The sequence below is a fragment of the Loxodonta africana genome, chromosome 2, assembly GCF_030014295.1.
Source record: "Loxodonta africana isolate mLoxAfr1 chromosome 2, mLoxAfr1.hap2, whole genome shotgun sequence".
NCBI classification, from domain to species: Eukaryota; Metazoa; Chordata; class Mammalia; order Proboscidea; family Elephantidae; genus Loxodonta; species Loxodonta africana.
The window spans coordinates 231,700,368-231,719,304 of NC_087343.1; the positions used below are offsets into that span (position 1 = coordinate 231,700,368).

The 18,937-nt window shown below is 38.8% G+C and overlaps 1 pseudogene; it reads left to right on the forward strand.

Moving 5' to 3' along the window:
• The first annotated feature begins 1,798 nt into the window (after positions 1–1,798).
• On the forward strand, positions 1,799–3,052 carry LOC100653796 (olfactory receptor 2C3-like; annotated as a pseudogene).
• Positions 3,053–18,937: the final 15,885 nt, after the last annotated feature.

The window sequence follows — 18,937 nt, forward strand, 5'->3', positions numbered from 1 at the left end:
AATATCAGTGTGCAAATCAAATGATTGTCTCAAAATTCTGGTGCAAGGAAGTTCACATTAGTACAGCAATTCCATGTCTGAATTTTGGCAAATGTGTGACACTGCCTTAGCCTCATGTCAGTCTATGCAAAATGGAAATACTGCATGTATTCTGAAATACTGTGAATGCATGTGTGTGTTCATGTTTGTGACATTTGATTCACTTCCATTTATAGATATAGGTAAGTTATATACTCCCTGTGATTTTTAAAGGACTGACAAGTTCACAGCTCAAATGACTGGCCCCCAAACCTGGAAGAACTGTATTTACAATGAAATTATTTTTCTTTTTTAAAATTCAAGGAAGAATAAGTAAATGTTTTTTTTCTAAAAAATACTTCAAAGATTTTCAGGAGCATCTTAAGTTGATTGAGATTGTCCATTTTTCCCATCGGGGTTTCTGGGTCTACATCACTGCCCCTGCTAGGTCATATTTTTTTTTTTTCCACCCATACCAGAGCAAAGGACAGTCTGGGTCACCTCTGCATTATTCTGGAAGTTCCAAGAACTCTTTCTCAACAACTTTACTGGAAGATTGGAAGATTAAGATGGATGATCCTAAACTATGCTGCTGTATTACCTTAGTCCTTCCTCTAACACAGCACATGACAGTCAAATGGTTTGTTCCAAAATGTGTTCACTTGATGAATTCTTATTAAGGGGTCTCTGGTATCAGATAAGGAACCATGGTGACAGAGTGGTGAAGTGTTTGGCTGCTAACCAAAAGGTTGGTAGTTCAAACCCACCAGCTGCTCCATGGCAGAAAGATGTGGCAGTCTGCCTCCATAAAGATTATAGCCTTGGAAATGCTTTGGGGCAATTCCACTCTGTCCTATACCCTGTTCTATAAGGTATAAGTTATACTCTGTCCTATAGGGTCAGTATAAAGTTATACTCTGTCCTATAGGGTCAGTATAACTTGGAATCAACTTGACAGGAATGGGTATATTGGACACTCTGCTAAGCACTGGGGACCCAAAAGTAAGCAAAGTAGACAGACAGTCATGGTTCAAGGGAACTTATAATTTAGTGTGATGAGACAAGAAACAAACACAGTAAATTAAGAGTAGTGTATTTGTTACTTGATGATAAGTAGTATAAAAAAAATAAAAACAGGAAATGGGGAAAAGGGAGTTGAGAAGGTTGTCAATATTAAAAAACACAGTCTGAAAGGGCCTCAACAAGGAGGTAATTTTAGAAAAAACAGCCTGCAGAAGTGGATACGGTTAGCCACGCAGATATCTCATGTTGGAGAAAAGAACCACAAGTACGGGAAACAGCAAATGCAGGCTTGTAGCATAACAATGAGCTAAGCACCCAAGTGATATGATCATATTATATCTTAATATAATCCCCGGTTGTTGTTTAGAGAATAATTTCAAAATGGGCAAGGGGAAAGTGAGAAGAGTTAGGATATTATACCAATAATTCAGGGGATAAATATGGATGTATGAGCCAGGGTAGTATCAAGAGGGGAGATTCTGGACATGTTTAAAGACAAAGCAAATACACGTTGATAATCACTACTGTGAGAGAAAGAGAAATGTCAAGTAGGACTCAGCGTTGGGAAAAGGCGCGGTATCATCATCTACAGAACTGAATCCTCATTAGTAATCATTTATGTTGCTCCAGATGTTGGAACTGTAAGCAATATTTCAATTTTTAAAAGTCAACGCCAACAGCTTTACAGGAATACCTATTTTTCCCTCAGGCAATGAATATTTTCTCAAATCTTTTTATATACATCCCAAACTGGCCTTTAGAAAAGTAATGCAATCCTGGTGCAGTTGAGGATACTTTCAACAGCAATGGGTACATAATTATTTTTATCTTGCTAATATATAATCGCTACATTTCTCATAACCTCTGCACCTCCCGATCCACCCACAGGTAGTGATATTGCCCCATTCCCAGCTGTGTATGATGATGGGAAGAGTCAATGTTAGCTCTCCAGAAGTCTTCGTCCTCCTTGGCCTCACTGCACGACCCTCCCTGGAACCTGTCCTTTTCATGCTTGTCTCTATTTTTTGTGTGGTGTCTATTGTGGGCAATAGCATCATCATTCTGGTCTCGTGCCTGGATGTGCATCTCCACACTCCCATGTACTTCTTTCTCACTAACCTCTCCTTCCTGGACATTTGCTTTACCAAGAGCATTGTCCTTCAACTCCTGGTCAACCTGTGGGGACCACAGAAAATCATAAGCTATGCAGGGTGTGTGGTCCAGTTCTATATCTCCCATTGGGTGGGGGCAACAGAGTGTGGTCTCCTGGCATCCATGTCCTATGATTGCTATGCTGCCATCTGCAGGCTGCTCCACTACACTGTTACCATGCATCCACAGCTTTGCATGGGCCTGGCCTTTGCCTCATGGCTTGGGGGTCTAATCATCAACATGGTGGGCTCCATGCTCACCATGCTGCTACCACTGTATGGGAACAGTTGCATCAGGCACTTCGTTTGTGAGATGCCCCTCATTATGCAACTGGCTTGTGTGGACACCAGCCTCAATGAGATAGAGATGTACCTAGCCAGTTTTTTTGTCCTTGTCTTGCCTCTGAGTCTTATCCTGGTCTCATATGGCCACATTGCTAGAGCTGTGTTGAAGATCAGATCAACAGAAGGGTGAAGGAAGGCATTCAACATCTGCTCTTCCCACGTGGCAGTCATATCCCTGTTTTATGGGGGCATCATCTTCATGTACCTCCAGCCAGCCAAAAGCAAGTTTCATGACTAAGGAAAGTTTATAGCCCTCTTTTACACCGTAGTCACCCTGATGCTGAACCCACTAATTTACATACTGAGAAACAAGAATGTGAAGAGAGCAGTCAGGCATATTTTATTACAGAACTGCTGTGGTTTTGCAGAGAAATGAGGGATACTTAAATACTCTAGCCTTGTTCATGGAAGGAGAATGAGTTTAAAGATCCTAAAATTAATTCTGGAAGGTGGTATATCTGGGATGTCATTTCTCTTCCAATTACTGCTTAACTTCAAGGTAGGTGGCATTCTGAAATGGAATATTTCATGCACTGTTTTCAAACCAAGGTGAGAAAATATGTTCTATTTTTTTATTTGCTTATAATAATGTCTGCTGTTTAAGGTACCTAATTTGCGTATGGCCTTTACATTTTTTTTTTCAATATATGTAACAAATCAACATGGTAGGCATTATTAACTTCGCAGAGTTTAGGTAATTACGGAGCTGTAATGTTTTTAGACTGAGATTTAAGACTAAATCTTCCACCCATTGATGTGCTTTTCATTCTAGCTATAACCTCTTCAGGAGGAGGAACTAAATATGCAAATGTCTAAAAATAGAACTTTGAGGTTTTTTTCCTGCTAATTAGTAGTTTCATCAATAGCATGCTACACTAATTTAACTATACTACACAACCATTTATTTTCCTATTCAGCTCTAGACCTTCTGCTTTCAGGTAACATACGGGTATTTTTCATTCACTCACCAGTATATATTTGCTTATTTTTCTATACACCCAAGCATGTATTCACTCATTCTTAAAATGAGACACGTATATGGAGATTTTAAAGATAAGCACACAATACAGCCATCAGACAGAGAAATAAAGTTTAAAGAGCTGTCACTTGCTTTGTTGATTTAAATACTGAAAGTGTTCAGTAAAGTTGGTAATAGTGTTGCCATTTTAATGGATGAAGAGATTCAATAAGAGAGAAAAAATGATATTTATGTTTGTCTTTGAGCATTACATAAGTGGAGGAAACCACAAAAAATAACCTACTTTGAACAATATTTTCCATAATTATGATTTAGGTGATTTTTTTCCCCTAAAATCTTATCTTTTGGACACTTTTCTACACTTTTGGATTTAAACATATTTCTAAATATCACATTTATGATAGGCATATCAGACATCTGGACTCTAATCAGTACATTTGTAACAGAGTCAGACATCTGGACTCTAATCAGTCCATTGAGTTAATACCAGGAGATTCTGAGAGATTTGGGTCTTAGAAAAAGATGCAAATATTTTATTGTGTTGATAAGAGTTCAGCATTGTTGTTACCACAAATTGCAGGTTCGAGCTACCTGCTGCAAAGCCAATACTGAGACAGAAGGAGGTAAGTAGTAAGAGGGCTTTATTGAATACCGGTATTCAAGAGACAGAGGGGGTTAAATTTCTCCCAAATTCTGCCTACCCTAAAGGGTTGATGGGAGGGTTTTATATGGGGGAGATCAGGGTTACCTAATGTTTTGAGCACATAGTCCGCAGATGATCTTATACGTCACAAAACAACTACAAAAAAACTCTTATTAAACTAAAGATAGGCATATCAGACATCTGGACTCTAATCAGTACGTTTGTAACAGGCCAAAAAACTCACATAGGAATCTTTCGGGTAGTGGAACTGTTTTGCCAAGTCCACTGTGGCTGAGATAGGGAGCAAGAAAGTTGCAGATTAAAAATGCCAAAGAGGCTTCCTGTCGGTTTGCAGGCTGAGGGCTATTTTAAAAAAAAAAAGAAGAAGAAAGACCAAGGCCCCAGGAGCTGAGGTACCTCCGCACCCCTTTGGAAAAGACGGGTGCAGCTGGTGCAATTAAAAAATGTTTAGAGATTACTTTAGAGCATCCTTATGGCGTTAGTCATATCAAGCTCTCAATCACCTGTTTTGAGTAGGGGAAAACATGTTGTAAGGTATTAGGGTGTTTGTTAGGTTTAAGAGTGCAACAGGCTGCTCAGCTATATTTTAAACAGAGCCTGCACCATTTTCCAAGGACTAGAGATTAATCATAGCTTATACAGCTATCCTAAAACAAATGAGAAAATATATTCTCTGTAATAATAAAACAGTGTCATTTCTTATATAAGCTAAGAGTCTACACATGTATATAAAATGGGACCAATAATTCATACATATATCTATTTATTGTCAAAAGAAAAGGAATAGTATTTAAAAGTATGAGATGAAAAAGTTACCTACATTCTACCAAAATACAGATTTTCTTTTACATAATCTCCTTTACCCAATTTCCGTTTGCTCACTCACATGTGGTGATTATCATAGCATAGGCATAACTTTCTATTCCCTTTATTAATAAGAATGACAATAATAATAGCGGACACACCTGAGTGCTCAGTATTGCTAGGCACATTTCTAAACAATTTATGTGAGTTAACTCATGTCACTTTCACAACAATGCAATAGTTAGGTACTACCATTATTCTCATTCTATACCTGAGGAGCCAAGAGCCAAATTCACAGAATTTTGACATAAAGCAGCTAAGATTTGAACATAGGCAAATGACTTTTGAGCTCTCTACTGCTTCTTGAGTACTTTCTTCATTAAATGGCACGAAAATATCCACATTAACACAGTTTTCATGTTTATGAAACACATTTCAATAAATGGATATTCCTTGGTTTCTGTCAATCATTATTGTTGTTATGTGCCATCAAGGCAGTTGCAACTCACAGCAATACTACAGGATAGAGTAGAACTGCCCCATAGGGTTTCCTAGGAGCACCTGGTGGATCTGAACTGCCAACATTCTGGTTAGCATTTGAGCTCTTAACCACTATGCCACCAGGGTTCCATCACTCATCATATATAGGCATTAAGATCTTTTTTTTTTTTAAATCTTTGCGATATTACATGATGTGTAAGGAGCCCTAGTGGTGCAGTGGTTAAGCACTTGGCTGCTAACCATAAGGTCGGCAGTTCAAACCCACGCGCAGCTTCTAGGGAGAAAGATGTTCCATAAAGATTACAGCCTTGCAAACCCTATGGGACAGATCTACTCCATCCTATAGGGTCACTACGAGTCAGAATCAATTCAACAGCAATGGATTTGGTAGTTTTATATGATGTGTGTAGGTTTCTTTTTTTCTGTTTAATCATTTTCTTAATAGTAACTCCTAAGATATAGAATGGTGACTAAAATATCACAATAATTTAATTTTTTTACAGCCAATACTCACACATATGGCAGCTGAAGAGGGAAACAGGTTCTGAGGCAGCTCAATTTATTTTACAGATGTGCCTTACAAAATATGAAATCCTGAATTCTGCTAACCCTGTCACATATGTTACAACAGCCACCCACATACCAAATACAGGTAGTCCCCGACTTACGATGGAGTTCCATTCCAATGACTCCATTTTCAGTTGGTTCTGGTGTAAGTCAAATGCTTCATTCTTTTTTTTTAGTTTTAATTATTATTGCCTTTTTAAAAAATAAAAATTTTTTAATTATTAGTATCTCTACAAGTCCGGTATTTATTTGTCTTTAGGGGTTGGAAATATTACATATAAACTTACAGATCTATTTTAATAAATACATACATGCATACATAATCTAACAATAAGATTTACATTAAAAAAAAAAAAAAACACCGATGGTCATAAGCATGAATCGTCGTAACCTGAATATCTCATAAGTTGGGGACTACCTGATTACATCATCTCTCCCTATTTATTTTCATCCTTTCACTATTTCATATTTCTCTATAAAGCAATCCCAGGTATCAGACCCAAGTGCACAGAACTCCACTTTCCCACTGAAGTGAGAAAAGGGGCCTCTACCCCTTTCTCTGATTTTATAAGATAGTGTACCCAGTACCGCCCTCCAAGATGCTCAGACAATTGCTATTCCAACACTGATTCACTGTGGTTTTTAATGAGGTAAGATGGAAACAGGCCTGGATTTGGAGAGAGATAACCTGGGTTTATCATCAAGGTTGGCAAAATGCTACATGACTGTCATTTATCAGGGTCCCAACAGCAAACACAACAAGGGAAATTTGAACTGTATTCCATAAAGGGAAATTTTTCTAATATGCGCACAAACTATAGGGAATCTACAAAGAATGGTGCAGTACCACAGGCTAGTATCAGTGGAGTCACTACTATTCCTGGGCAAAGACAAGATGGGGAGAGAAGGTCCAGGAAGCTGAGGACAAAAGAAGCTGTTTGGGAAGGGCTGCCCAGCAGGAATTATGATCTTCAGGTAGAAAAACACCCAGATGTGCCATCTCCCTAGAGAAAGATAAGGGAATAAATGTACTAGCCTCTCTCTACTCCCTTCTTACTATCTGCTGGCATAGGCTCCCTTTGGCTAAACCCAACCACGAGTTAAAAGGCTAGGAAGCCCACTGCTGTAATACATACAGGTGGTCCTGCAGGGCATAGAACACAGAGGAGGAAAGTAAAGAGTAAATCACTTAGAGGGTCAAAGAGATATTATCCACCTAAGTCCATCCTCGTTATCCTCAGTATCTGTTTTTATTGTTCATTTAGGTAAAAGTTCACATTCTCAACTCCAGGGACATAAAAAACTCCCATTGGCTACTATTTTGCCAAGTGATGTCAGTTCAGTGATGAGCCTGTAGAGACCTACACTGCTAGCCAATACCTGTGTTCTAAACATAAATTAGCAAGCTAAGAGGGGGTGGGGCAACTATTTTACATAACACATACTGTGAATTCTTTCTGACTGTTGCAATGAATTATGGAAACCGGCAGAGAAGTTGAGAGTAAAATAAGGAAGGGCGAAGGGCGGAGGTACTTTTGACCTCTGCCTCATAGGAAGGAACCAGCCTTATGCTGACTCTGGTTTATGATATTGTCCTTAAAACAGGATTTTCAAAGGCTGAGTTTTCAAAAGTAGGTCGCCAGAGCTTTCTTCCCAGGCTCTTCTGGGTAGACTCAAACCTCCAACTTTTCAGTTAGCAGTTGAACACATTAACCATTGCACCACCCAAGGACTCCATAGGAATCTGTAATGGGGATTTCTGTGATGGAGCTTCATGGCACCCAAGATCTGGCCAATTGGTAATTGAATCAAGTTTTCAGTTTCATTCTAATGGTTAGCATGGTAAACATGCTCTGTGGGCAGTTCCTGGGTTAAAAAATAAAAGACAAAGGGCTAGAAAAACTACCTGGTGGCACAGTGGTCAAGAGCTACAGCTGCTAACCAAAAGGTCAGTATTTCAAATCCACCATCCTCTCCTAGGAAACCCTATGGGGCAGTTCTACTCTGTCGTATAGGGTTGCTGTGAGTCAGAATTGACTTGATAGCAATGGATTTCTTTTTTCTTTTTGGTGTGGAGCTGAGTTTCTGGAGTCTTGTCCTTATTGGATTGCTGCATTTTCTACTGTCCAGGATTATTGGGTAAGGGTATACTAGGAGATCCACCAGCAATACCTCCCCTTGTTCCAAAAATAAACATTCTTGTAACTATTTATGGTAGCAATACAAGTTCTTGATGTAGAGTTGCTATGAGTAGGAATTGACTTGATTTTTTTTTTTTTTTTTAATTAATAGAGTGGCTTCTTCTCTTTCTGATGTTCTAGAGGCACGAGAAGCTCAAAGCAACTAAGTGGGAGTTCTAGCTAATAATTTAAAGGACCCAAGGATATGTTTCCCAGAGAAATTATTATTTCCTTAAGTACTAAGAACTTCACATCCACCAAACCTAAACTTTCTTAGGCATGCAGAAAAATGTTTGAACTGGTTTATTTGGTATAATGGTGAGAGAAGATATTCCCACCTCTCCCCTTGATTTCTGGACTCAAGCATCAGGTTATGGGGATGAGGACCTCAAATGCTGACTGTTTGTTTAAGGCATACACTACAATCTGTAGGACAGCAGCATTTATTCACACAGTATTGTTTCTCAGATGGCACCATAACTGAACCTTCATCAGACCATTCCATCGTTCTATCAAGACTTCTACTTCTGACTGGTGAAGTATAAAGTACAATGAGTGAATTCCACAAGTGGGATCCTATTGAAACACAAGTTTCTGTAAAACTTTTACTCTGATCAGAGGTAATATTGTATCAGATTCCATGGCGATGGGCAATAAACTCTGAAAACCCATTCTGTAAGTGGTTGGGCAAGAAAGACTGTACCAAAAATATTTTTCTATTCTTAAAAGGACACATGCTGCTTACTCTATGATTAAAGGAACTCAATGTATTCAATCTGCCACCAATTACAGCTGGACATTTGAGAATAATACCAAATCAGAGGTGCATTTATCCTCCACTGGCATCATATTAAGCACTTGTGATTAGCAAAGACCAGTCAGACTCAGTGAAGGAAGCCATGATTTTGAGCCCATCCATAGCCTCCATCCCTGATTCTATGGTCAAATTTTCAAAGGCCCCTTGAACAAGCCTGGTGCCTGGCTCCTGCTGCTGAAAGAGTTTCAGTGGCATCTACTGTAAGAGTAACCTTGTCTGACTTACTATTGAGACCCATCTCTGCATTGAATGCCCTCTAGTGGAGACGTACTTGGGACACAAATATCATTGTGTTGCTTGCCCATTCCAAGATGTCCATCCACATTCATTTTCTACAGAATTCCCTGCCGTTAATTTCCTGATGATGTTCTTCCAAATCCCTGACCAACTACAGAGAAAAAAAGCTTTAGTTAGCACCCATGAATCTCCTTGTATTCACACTTCAGAGCACATCTCCTTCCATGAGAAACTGACAAGTGAATGAAGTGTCTGTACACTTCCCGCTGAAAAGGTTTTTGTTCGCCATGATTTTTCAGGACCACCCCACAGGGGACTGCTGGTAATTCATGCAAATTCATCTGTAAACTAACTTGTCTTAGTCATGTAGTGCTGCTATAACAGAAATACCACAAATGGATGACTTGAGCAAAGAGAGACTTATTCCCTCACAGTCTGGTAGGCTACAAGTCCAAATTCAGGGCATCAGCTAAGGGGAAGGCTTTCTCTGTCAGCTCTGGAGGAAGGTCTGTGTCATCTATCTTCCCTTGGTTTAGGAGCTTCTTTGCACAGGATCCTCAGGTCCAAAGGACACACTCTGTTCCCAGCACTGCTTTCTTGGTGGCATGAGGTGCTCATGTCTCTCTGCTTGCTTCTCTCTTTTATATCTCCAAAGAGATTGACTAAAGACACTATCTAATCTTGTGGAGCTCATCAATATAACTGCCACTAATCTATCTCATTATACCATAATAGGATTTACAATGCATACAGAAAATACTTCAGATGACAAAATGGTAGACAATCATATAATACTGGGAATCATGACCTAGTCAAGTGGACAGATACTTTTAGGGAATACAATTCAATCCATGCATAACTCATGCTTTTTCCTTCTTTGATAACTGGCTAACCATTATTACATAACCCGTAGGGGCCCTAGAAGTAAGAAGAACAAGAGGCAAAGAAGTACAAGAGCAGGTGCTGTTGGAGTCAGGGACTGGTAACACTAGTATCTGAGTCAGAAAGAAAACACATGGAGCTAATTGACTTTTTTTCTTACTCTATATTGCCAAAAAATGGAGGAAAATAATAATTTAAAAATTATCAGGTAACAATTTTCTAGATCTGAAGAAAAACTTCAATCTGAATATAAAAAAATTTCTCCTGATTTCCTTGGAAATGTATATGAAAAAAAAAATCTTCAGTTTGAACGCACTGTTATTTTCTTTTGCTGTTCATGGCTTTGCTTAAGTACAATAGCCAAGTTTTAGAGTCTACCAAGAGAAGAGCAAGGAAGGAGCAGGAGAATCCTCTGGGCTCCTGTTCTCCCAGGTTTACAATATCCTCTTGCCCTCAAACCATATATCAACTCGAGTCAGCAGAGTAGGTTCATGTCAGTTCGTTCAGGGTTAGAAGACCAAGCAAGCCCTCCCAGAGCCATGGAGTATAACCCTACTTCTCTCTCATTCATACTTGGCACAGAGAGCTCCAGCTATTACTTGAACCTTCCTCCAGTCACTTAAGGTGTATAGTAGGGGGATGAGGTGAAGCTGCCTGGGGTGATCCAGATTCTAGTTGATTCTGTGAGAAGCCATTGAAGACTATGTGTGACTGATTGATACAAGAGGGACAAGAAAATTTTGGAACCTAGAAGATTCTGGCAAGGTACAGAGGAGAGACCCAATTAGGAAAGATGGATGGTCACTCTCAATATGGCATGCAAGCGTTTTTTTCTTTTACCTCAATTTTAGGACATATTACTCAAGTAGGAAGGGGCTTCATTTTATTTAGAAAGACCTTTACTCAGGCTCCGCTGTCTCAGGAAGCAGCTAATGTTGATGACTCTGTTGGAGTGTTTCCAATAATTCTACTAGTCATGGGGCCAGATACTGTGTGAAATCACTGGCACTCCTTGAAGTTCTTCATGGACACCAGTCTGAGGCATAAATCACACTGCAGTGATCTGGAAGAAGAATGTGTGCCTCCTTGCATTCTGGAGAGGAAGTTTTAATTTTTTTTTCTTTCTAGCATTTAGGGTATCAGTTGGGTTGGCAGGTAACCAGAATCAGCCTGGGAATTTAAAGTGATTGGAGGAAGATTCAAGTAAGAGTGGTTTAGTTACTAAAAAAAACCAGTACCCAGTGCCATCAAGTCGATTTTAGTTACTAGTCCCCCAGATTTTATTTCATAAACTTTACCTTCACCATTTGCTTTTCTACTACTAAATTACATACGTATACAAATTTGTTTGAGGAATTTCCATTCTGTTTTATTAATATCTGTTTATTTATATGAGTAGCACTGTCCTAATAACTTTGTATTTACAACATGTTTTCTCATCTATTAGAGCAAGGCATCCATCACTATTCTTTTTCTTTTTTTCAGATTTAGACTTCTCATTCCTAGCACTATACTTTACTCTATCAGATCAAATGTAACAAGTTTCCTACCTAGTAACCTGAAACAACAACTAGTTGTGACTTTGACTTGTATTGCACTATACTTCTAAGTAAACATCAGGAGAATTTAAAGTCTTTGCAGAATTGAAACCTCTTTAAGGGTAAAAAGGTGGGAAGAAAGTAGAGTATTGGGTATTGGAAAGTGCCCTTAAGTCAACTCATATCTGGTGTGAATTCTCTCTCCTCATGTAATGACTGTATGTCCTCTGTCAATAAATCCACTTCTCTGAGTCCACTTCATCTGTAAAGTGGGGTAATAGCTTCAGCCTCATAAGGTTGCTGTGAAGAATCAAGCAATTAAGTGTGCATAACATACTAAAAACTCATTAAACCGTAGTTTATTATGCCTCTGTCTCTATATATATTTGTGTAGTCATTTTTATTCTTTCAGGAAAGCTTTCTAGTTTTCCTCATATCAGCTGTGATTATTATTTAGAGTATAGGCTACTCTGCCATAATAAAGACAAAAAAAAAAATAGGCAGTGACTGAAATTACATAAAGTTTATGCAAGTTGAAGAGGCATCTATGCTCTCTAAAGTTGACAAGCACCAACTGCAGAGCAAATGCTACTGAAACAAACAAACTCGTTGCCACTGAGTCTATTCCAACCCACAGAGGCCCTATAGCAAAGAGTACAAGTGTTCCATAGGGTTTTCAAGGAATGGCTGGAGGATTGAAATTGTTGCCCTTTTGGTTAGCACCTGTAGCTGTTAACCACTGTACCACCTGAGCTCCTACGAACACATAGTAGCTGCATATTCACTAATTGGAAAAATAACCCTATTGGAAAAATAACCCTATATCCAAAGTAACATGAACATGTATGTGGCAGGCATCAGCTTCCTCTCAGTCCCTAGGAAAGATTGCTTGGTCTTTGCTTAGATCACATGACAGTGTTGTTATTAGACGCCATAGAGTCGGTTTCGACTCACAGCGACCCTATGTCCAACAGAATGAAACAGTGCCCAGTCCTTCACCATCCTCACAATCATTGTTATGCTTGAGACAATTGTTGTGGCCACTAAGTCAATCCATCTCGTTGAGGGTCTTCCTCTTTTTTGTTGACCCTCTACATTACCAATCACGATGTCCTTCTCCAGGGACTAATCCCTCCTGATAACATGTCTAAGCTATGTGAGACATAGTCTTGCCGTTGTAGCTTCTAAGAAACATTCTGATTGTACTTCTTCCAAGGCAGATTTGTTCACTCTTTCAGCAGCCCACGGTATATTCAATATTCTTTGCCAAGACCATGATTCAAAGGCGTCAATTCTTTGCTCTTTCTTATTCATTGCCCAGCTTTTGCATGCATAAGAGGCAATTGAAAACACCATGGCTTGGAACAGGAGCACTTTAGTCTTTGAGGTGATGTCTTTGCTTTTTAGTATTTTAAAGAGGTATTTTGCAACAGATTTGTCCAATGCAATAGTACACCCCAACTTCTCTTGCCTTCTAGGGTTCTGGTATCCTATACCAATGGCTTTCCTTAACATGGTGTCCAAACAAATGAGCTGGGCTACCAAAAAAAGGAAGGGTGAACATAGAAGGGGAAACCACCAAATCAATACCATTTACAGTAGCCCCTAAGAATTTTTTTTTCCCAAGAAGATAAAATACTTAGGAATAAATCTTACTAGAGATGTAAAAGACTTACACAAAGAAAACTACAAAACACTTCTGCAAGAAACCAAGAGAGACCTACGTAAATGGAAGAACATAGCTTGCTCATGGATAGAAAGACTTAACATTATAAAAATGTCTATTCCACCAAAAGCGATCTATACATTTAATGCAATTCTGATCCATATTCCAACAACATTTTTTAATGAGATGGAGAAACAAATCACCAAAATCATATGGAAGGGGAAGAAGCCCCAGATAAGTAAAGCATTACTGAAAAAGAAAAACAAAGTGGGAGGCCTTACTCTACCTGACTTTAGAACCTATCACACTGCCACAGTAATCAAAACAGCCTGTTACTGGTACAACAGATACATAAACCAATGGAACGGAATTGAGAATCCAGACATAAATCCACCCACATATGAGCAGTTGATATTTGACAAAGGCCCCAAAGCAGTTAAATAGGGAAAAGACAGTTTTTTTAACAAATGGTGCTGGCATAACTAAATATCCATTTGCAAAAAAATGAAACAAGACCATACCTAACACCATGCCCAAAAACAAGCTCAAAATGGATCAAAGAACTAAATATAAAATCTAAAAAGAAAAGGGCATGAAAGAAAAAATAGGGACAAAGTTAGGAGCCCTAAAATATAGCATAAACAGTATACAAAACATTAACAACAATGCAGAAGAAAAATTAGATAACTGGGACCTCCTAAAAATCAAACACCTATGCTCATCCAAAGACTTCACCAAAAAAATTAAAAGATTACCTACAGATTGGGAAAAATTTTTTAGCTATGACATTTCCAATCAGCGCCTGATCTCTAAAATCTACATGATACTGCAAAAACTCAACTACAAAAAGACAAATAACCCAAAAAATTGGCAAAAGATATGAACAGGCACCTCACTAAAGAAGACATTCAGGTAGCTAACAGATACATGAGGAAATACTCACAATTATTAGCCATTAGAGAAATGCAGATCAAAACTACAATGAGATGTCATCTCACTCCAACAAGGCTGGCATTAATCCAAAAAACACAAAAGAATAAATGTTGGGGAGGCTGTGGAGAGACTGGAACACTTATACACTACTGGTGGGAATTTAAAATGGTGCAAACACTTTGGAAATCGATTTGGCACTTCCTTAAAAAGCGAAAAAAAAAGTTTTTTTTTTTTTTTAAAGCTAGAAATAGAACTACCATACAATTCAGCAATCTCACCCCTTGGAATATATCCTAAAGAAATAAAAGCTTTACACAAACAGATTTATGCACACCTATGTTCATTGCAGCACTGTTTACAATAGCAAAAAGATGGAAGCAACCAAAGCGCCCATCAACAGATGAATGGATAAATTATGGTATACTCACACAGTGGAATACTATGCATCAATAAAGAACAGTGATGAATCTGTGAAACATTTCATAACATGGAGGAATCTAGAAGGCATCATGGTGAGTGAAATAGTTGCAAAAGGACAAATATTGTATAAGACCACTATTATAAGAACTTGAGAAATAGTTTAAACTGAGAAGAAAACATTCTTTTGTGGTTTCAAGAGGCCGGAGGGTGGGAGGGTGGGAGGGGGTATTCACTAATTAGATAGAAGATAAGAACTACTTTAGGTGATAAGCAAGACAACCCACAATACAGGCAAGGTCAGCACAACAGGACTAAACCAAAAGCAAAGAAGTTTTCTGAATAAACCAAATGCTTCGAAGGCCAGGGTGTCAGGGGCAGGGGATTGGGGACCATGGTTTCAGGAGACTTCTAAGTCAATTGGCATAATAAAATCTATTAAGAAAACATTCTGTATCCCTCTTTGGACCGTGGCATCTGGGGTCTTAAACACTAGCAAGCGGCCATTTAAGATGCATCAATTGGTCTCAACCCGCCTGGAGCAAAGGAGAATGAAGAATGCCAAGGACACTAGATAATTATGAGCCCAAGAGACAGAAAGGGCCACATAAAACAGAGACTACATCATCCTAAGACCAGAAGAACTAGATGGTGCCTGGCTACATCCGATGACTGCCCTGACAGGGAACACAAGAGAGAACACCTGAAGGAGCAGGAGAGCAGTGGGATGCAGACCCCAAATTCTCATAAAAAGACCAGACTTGATGGTCTGATTGAGACTAGAAGGACAAAAGTCGTCATGGCTCCCAGACCTTCTGTTGGCCCAGGACAGGAACCATTCCCAAAGCCAACTCTTCAGACAAGGATTGGACTGGACAATGGGATGGAGAAGGATGCTGGTGAGGAGTGAGCTTCTTGGATCAGGTGGACGCTTGAGACTATGTTGGCATCTCTTGCCTGGAGGGGAGATGAGAGGGTGGAGGGGGTTAGAAGCTGGCGAAATGGACAGGAAAAGAGAGAGTGGAGGGAGGGAGCAGGATGTCTCATTAGGGGGAGAGCAATTGGGAGTATGTAGCAAAGTGTATAAAAGTTTTTGTGTGAGAGAACGATTTGATTTGTAAACTTTCACTTAAAGCACAATAAAATTAAAAAAAAAAAGGGAGGACACGTGTGGTTTCCAAATATATAAAAATTATGAATCACTGTCAATACTGTCATCATATTCATCACAATGGCATCTTTATACTTAACATCATTATCATCAAATTAAATATTATTTAGGCCAGGTTCCTGATATTTAAGGGAAAACAAACACAAAGGATGTTGGAGTTATATGCGATAATATTACTATATTCTTAGGTAAAATTCTATTTGTAACCATGTCTTTAAGTTGGAATAATATTTAATGGCAAATTTTGAGAAGATTGTTGACATAAGAGATTTTGAGATAAGACAAGGTTAACAACTTCACTATGTTTAGAAGTGAAAGAACTGTCACATAAAGATAATAAAACTATTTAAATTGTATATCTTATCATCATAAATAAGAATTTCTGTCTACATTTACTTAAACAGGATAATTAATTTCTGGTACAACCCAGAGCTACTAAGTGGTGCAAGGGGTTCATGATTAGCTGCTAACCTAAAGGTTGATGGCTCAAACCCATCCAGTGGCTGCGTGGAAAAAAGCTCTGGCAAACTGCTTCCATAAAGATTATATCCAAGAAAATCCCATGGAGCAACTCTACTCTATAACACATGGGGTCACCATGAGTCAGTGACCAACTCAAAGGCAGCTAGCAGCTACCACAGAGAGCTCATAGTTATGGGAAAACTATAAATGATAGAGTATTCGTTAGAAATATGTGTATCCCCTAAAAGTTGGAAATTATATTTGTCATAAACCATTGAAAATGCTTAGAATCTTGTGATTAATTAACCTGCTGATTGTGAATTTATCAATTTTGCTACAATTAATACTATAGATATAAAAATTGCATGAATTCTATAGACAGAAATTTTTCTATAGGATTTTCTCTTTGCAAAAAAATACAAGAAATTAATAATAATTCTAAATTACTTATTTCTATATAGCATAACCCCCACATGTCTGTCAGTTTGTTGTACTGTGGGGGCTTGTGTGTTGCTGTGATGTTGGAAACTATGCCACCGGTATTCAGATACCAGCAGGGTCACCCATGGAGGACAGGTTTCAGGTGAGCTTCCAGACTAAGACAGACTAAGAAGAAAGACCTGACAGTCTGCTTCTGAAAAGCATTAGCCAGTGAAAACCTTATGAATAGCAGTGGAACACTGATATAGTCCCAGGTTGGAAGGCACTCAAAAGATGACTGGGAAAGAGCTGCCTCCTCAAAGTAGAGTCAACCTTAATGACGTGGATGGAGTCAAGCTTTCAGGACCTTCATTTGCTGATATGGCATGACTCAAAATGAGAGGAAACAGCTGCAAACATCCATTAATAATTGGAACCTGGAATGTATGAAGTATGAACCTGGGAAAATTGGAAATCCTCAAAAATGAAATGGAACGTGTAAACATTGATATTCTAGGCATTAGCGAGCTGAAATGGACTGGTATTGGCTATTTTGAATTGGGCAATCATATAGTCTATGATGCTGGGAATGACAACTTGAAGAGGAATGGTGTTACATTCATCATCAAAAAGAACATTTCAAGATCTATCCTGAAGTACAAAGCTGTCAGTGATAGCATGATATCCACATGCCTACAAGGGAGACCAGTTAAAATGACTATTATTCAAATTTATGCACCAACCACAAAGGCCAAGATGAAGAAATAGAAGATTTTTATCAGCTGCTGCAGTCTGAAATTGATGGAACACATAATCAGGAAGAATCGATAATTACTGGTGATTTGAATGTGAAAGTTTGAAACAAAGAAGGGTCAGTAGTTGGAAAATATGGCCTTGGTGGTAGAAACAATGCCAGAGATCAAATGATAGAATTTTGAAAGACCAGTGACTTCTTCATTGCAGATACATTCTTTCACCAACATAAATGCAACTATACACATCAACCTCGCCAGGTGGAACACACCAGAATCAATTGACTACATCTGTGGAAAGAGACGATGGAAAAGCTTAATATCATCATTCAGAACAAGGCCAGGGGCCGACTGTGGAACAGACCATTAATTGCTGATATGCAAGTTCAAGTTGAAACTGAAGAAAATCAGAGCCAGTCCACGAGAGCCAAAATATGACCTTGAGTATATCTCAACTGAATTTAGAAACCATCTCAAGAGTAAATTTGACACACTGAACACCAGTGACCGAAGACCAGACGAGTTGTGGAATGACATCAAGGACATCATACACGAAGAAAGCAAGATGTCATTGAAAAGGCAGGAAAGAAAGAAGACCAAGGTGGATATCAGAGGAGACTCTGAAACTAGCTCACAAACCTCAAGCAGCTAAAGCAAAAGGAAGAAATGATGAAGTAAAAAATGAACAGTAGAATTCAAGAGGCAGCTCGAGAAGACAAAATAAGGTATTATAATGACACGTGCAAAGAGCTGGAGATAGAAAACCAAAGGGGAAGAACATGCTCAGCATTTCTCAAGCTGAAAGAACTGAAGAAAAAATTCAGACCTTGCAATAGTGACCCTTTGGTTGAAGGGTCGACGGCACTGGGTTTTGGGTTGGGCAATAGTGAAGGATTCTATGGGGAAAATATTGAACAACACAGGAAGCATCAAAAGCAAATGGAAGGAATACACAGTCATTATACCAAAAAGAATTAGTAGATGTTCAACGATTTCAAGAGGTAGCATGTAATCAGGAACCAATGGTACTGAAGGAAGAAGTCCAAGATGCCCTGAAGACATTGGCGAAAAACAAGGCTCCAGGAATTGGATGGCATATCAATTGAGATGTTTCAACAAACAGATGCAGTGCTGGAGGTGCTCACTCATCTATGCCAGGAAATATGGAAGACAGCTTCCTGGCCAACTGACTGGAAGAGATCCATATTTATGCCTATTCCCAAGAAAGGCAATCCAACTGAATGTGGAAATTATAGAACAATATCATTAATATCACACACAAGCAAAATTTTGCTGAGGATTATTAAAAAATGGCTGCAATGCTATATCAACCAGGAACTGCCAGAAATTCAGGCTGACTTCAGAAGAGGATGTGGAACCAGGAATATCATTGCTGATGTCAGATGGATC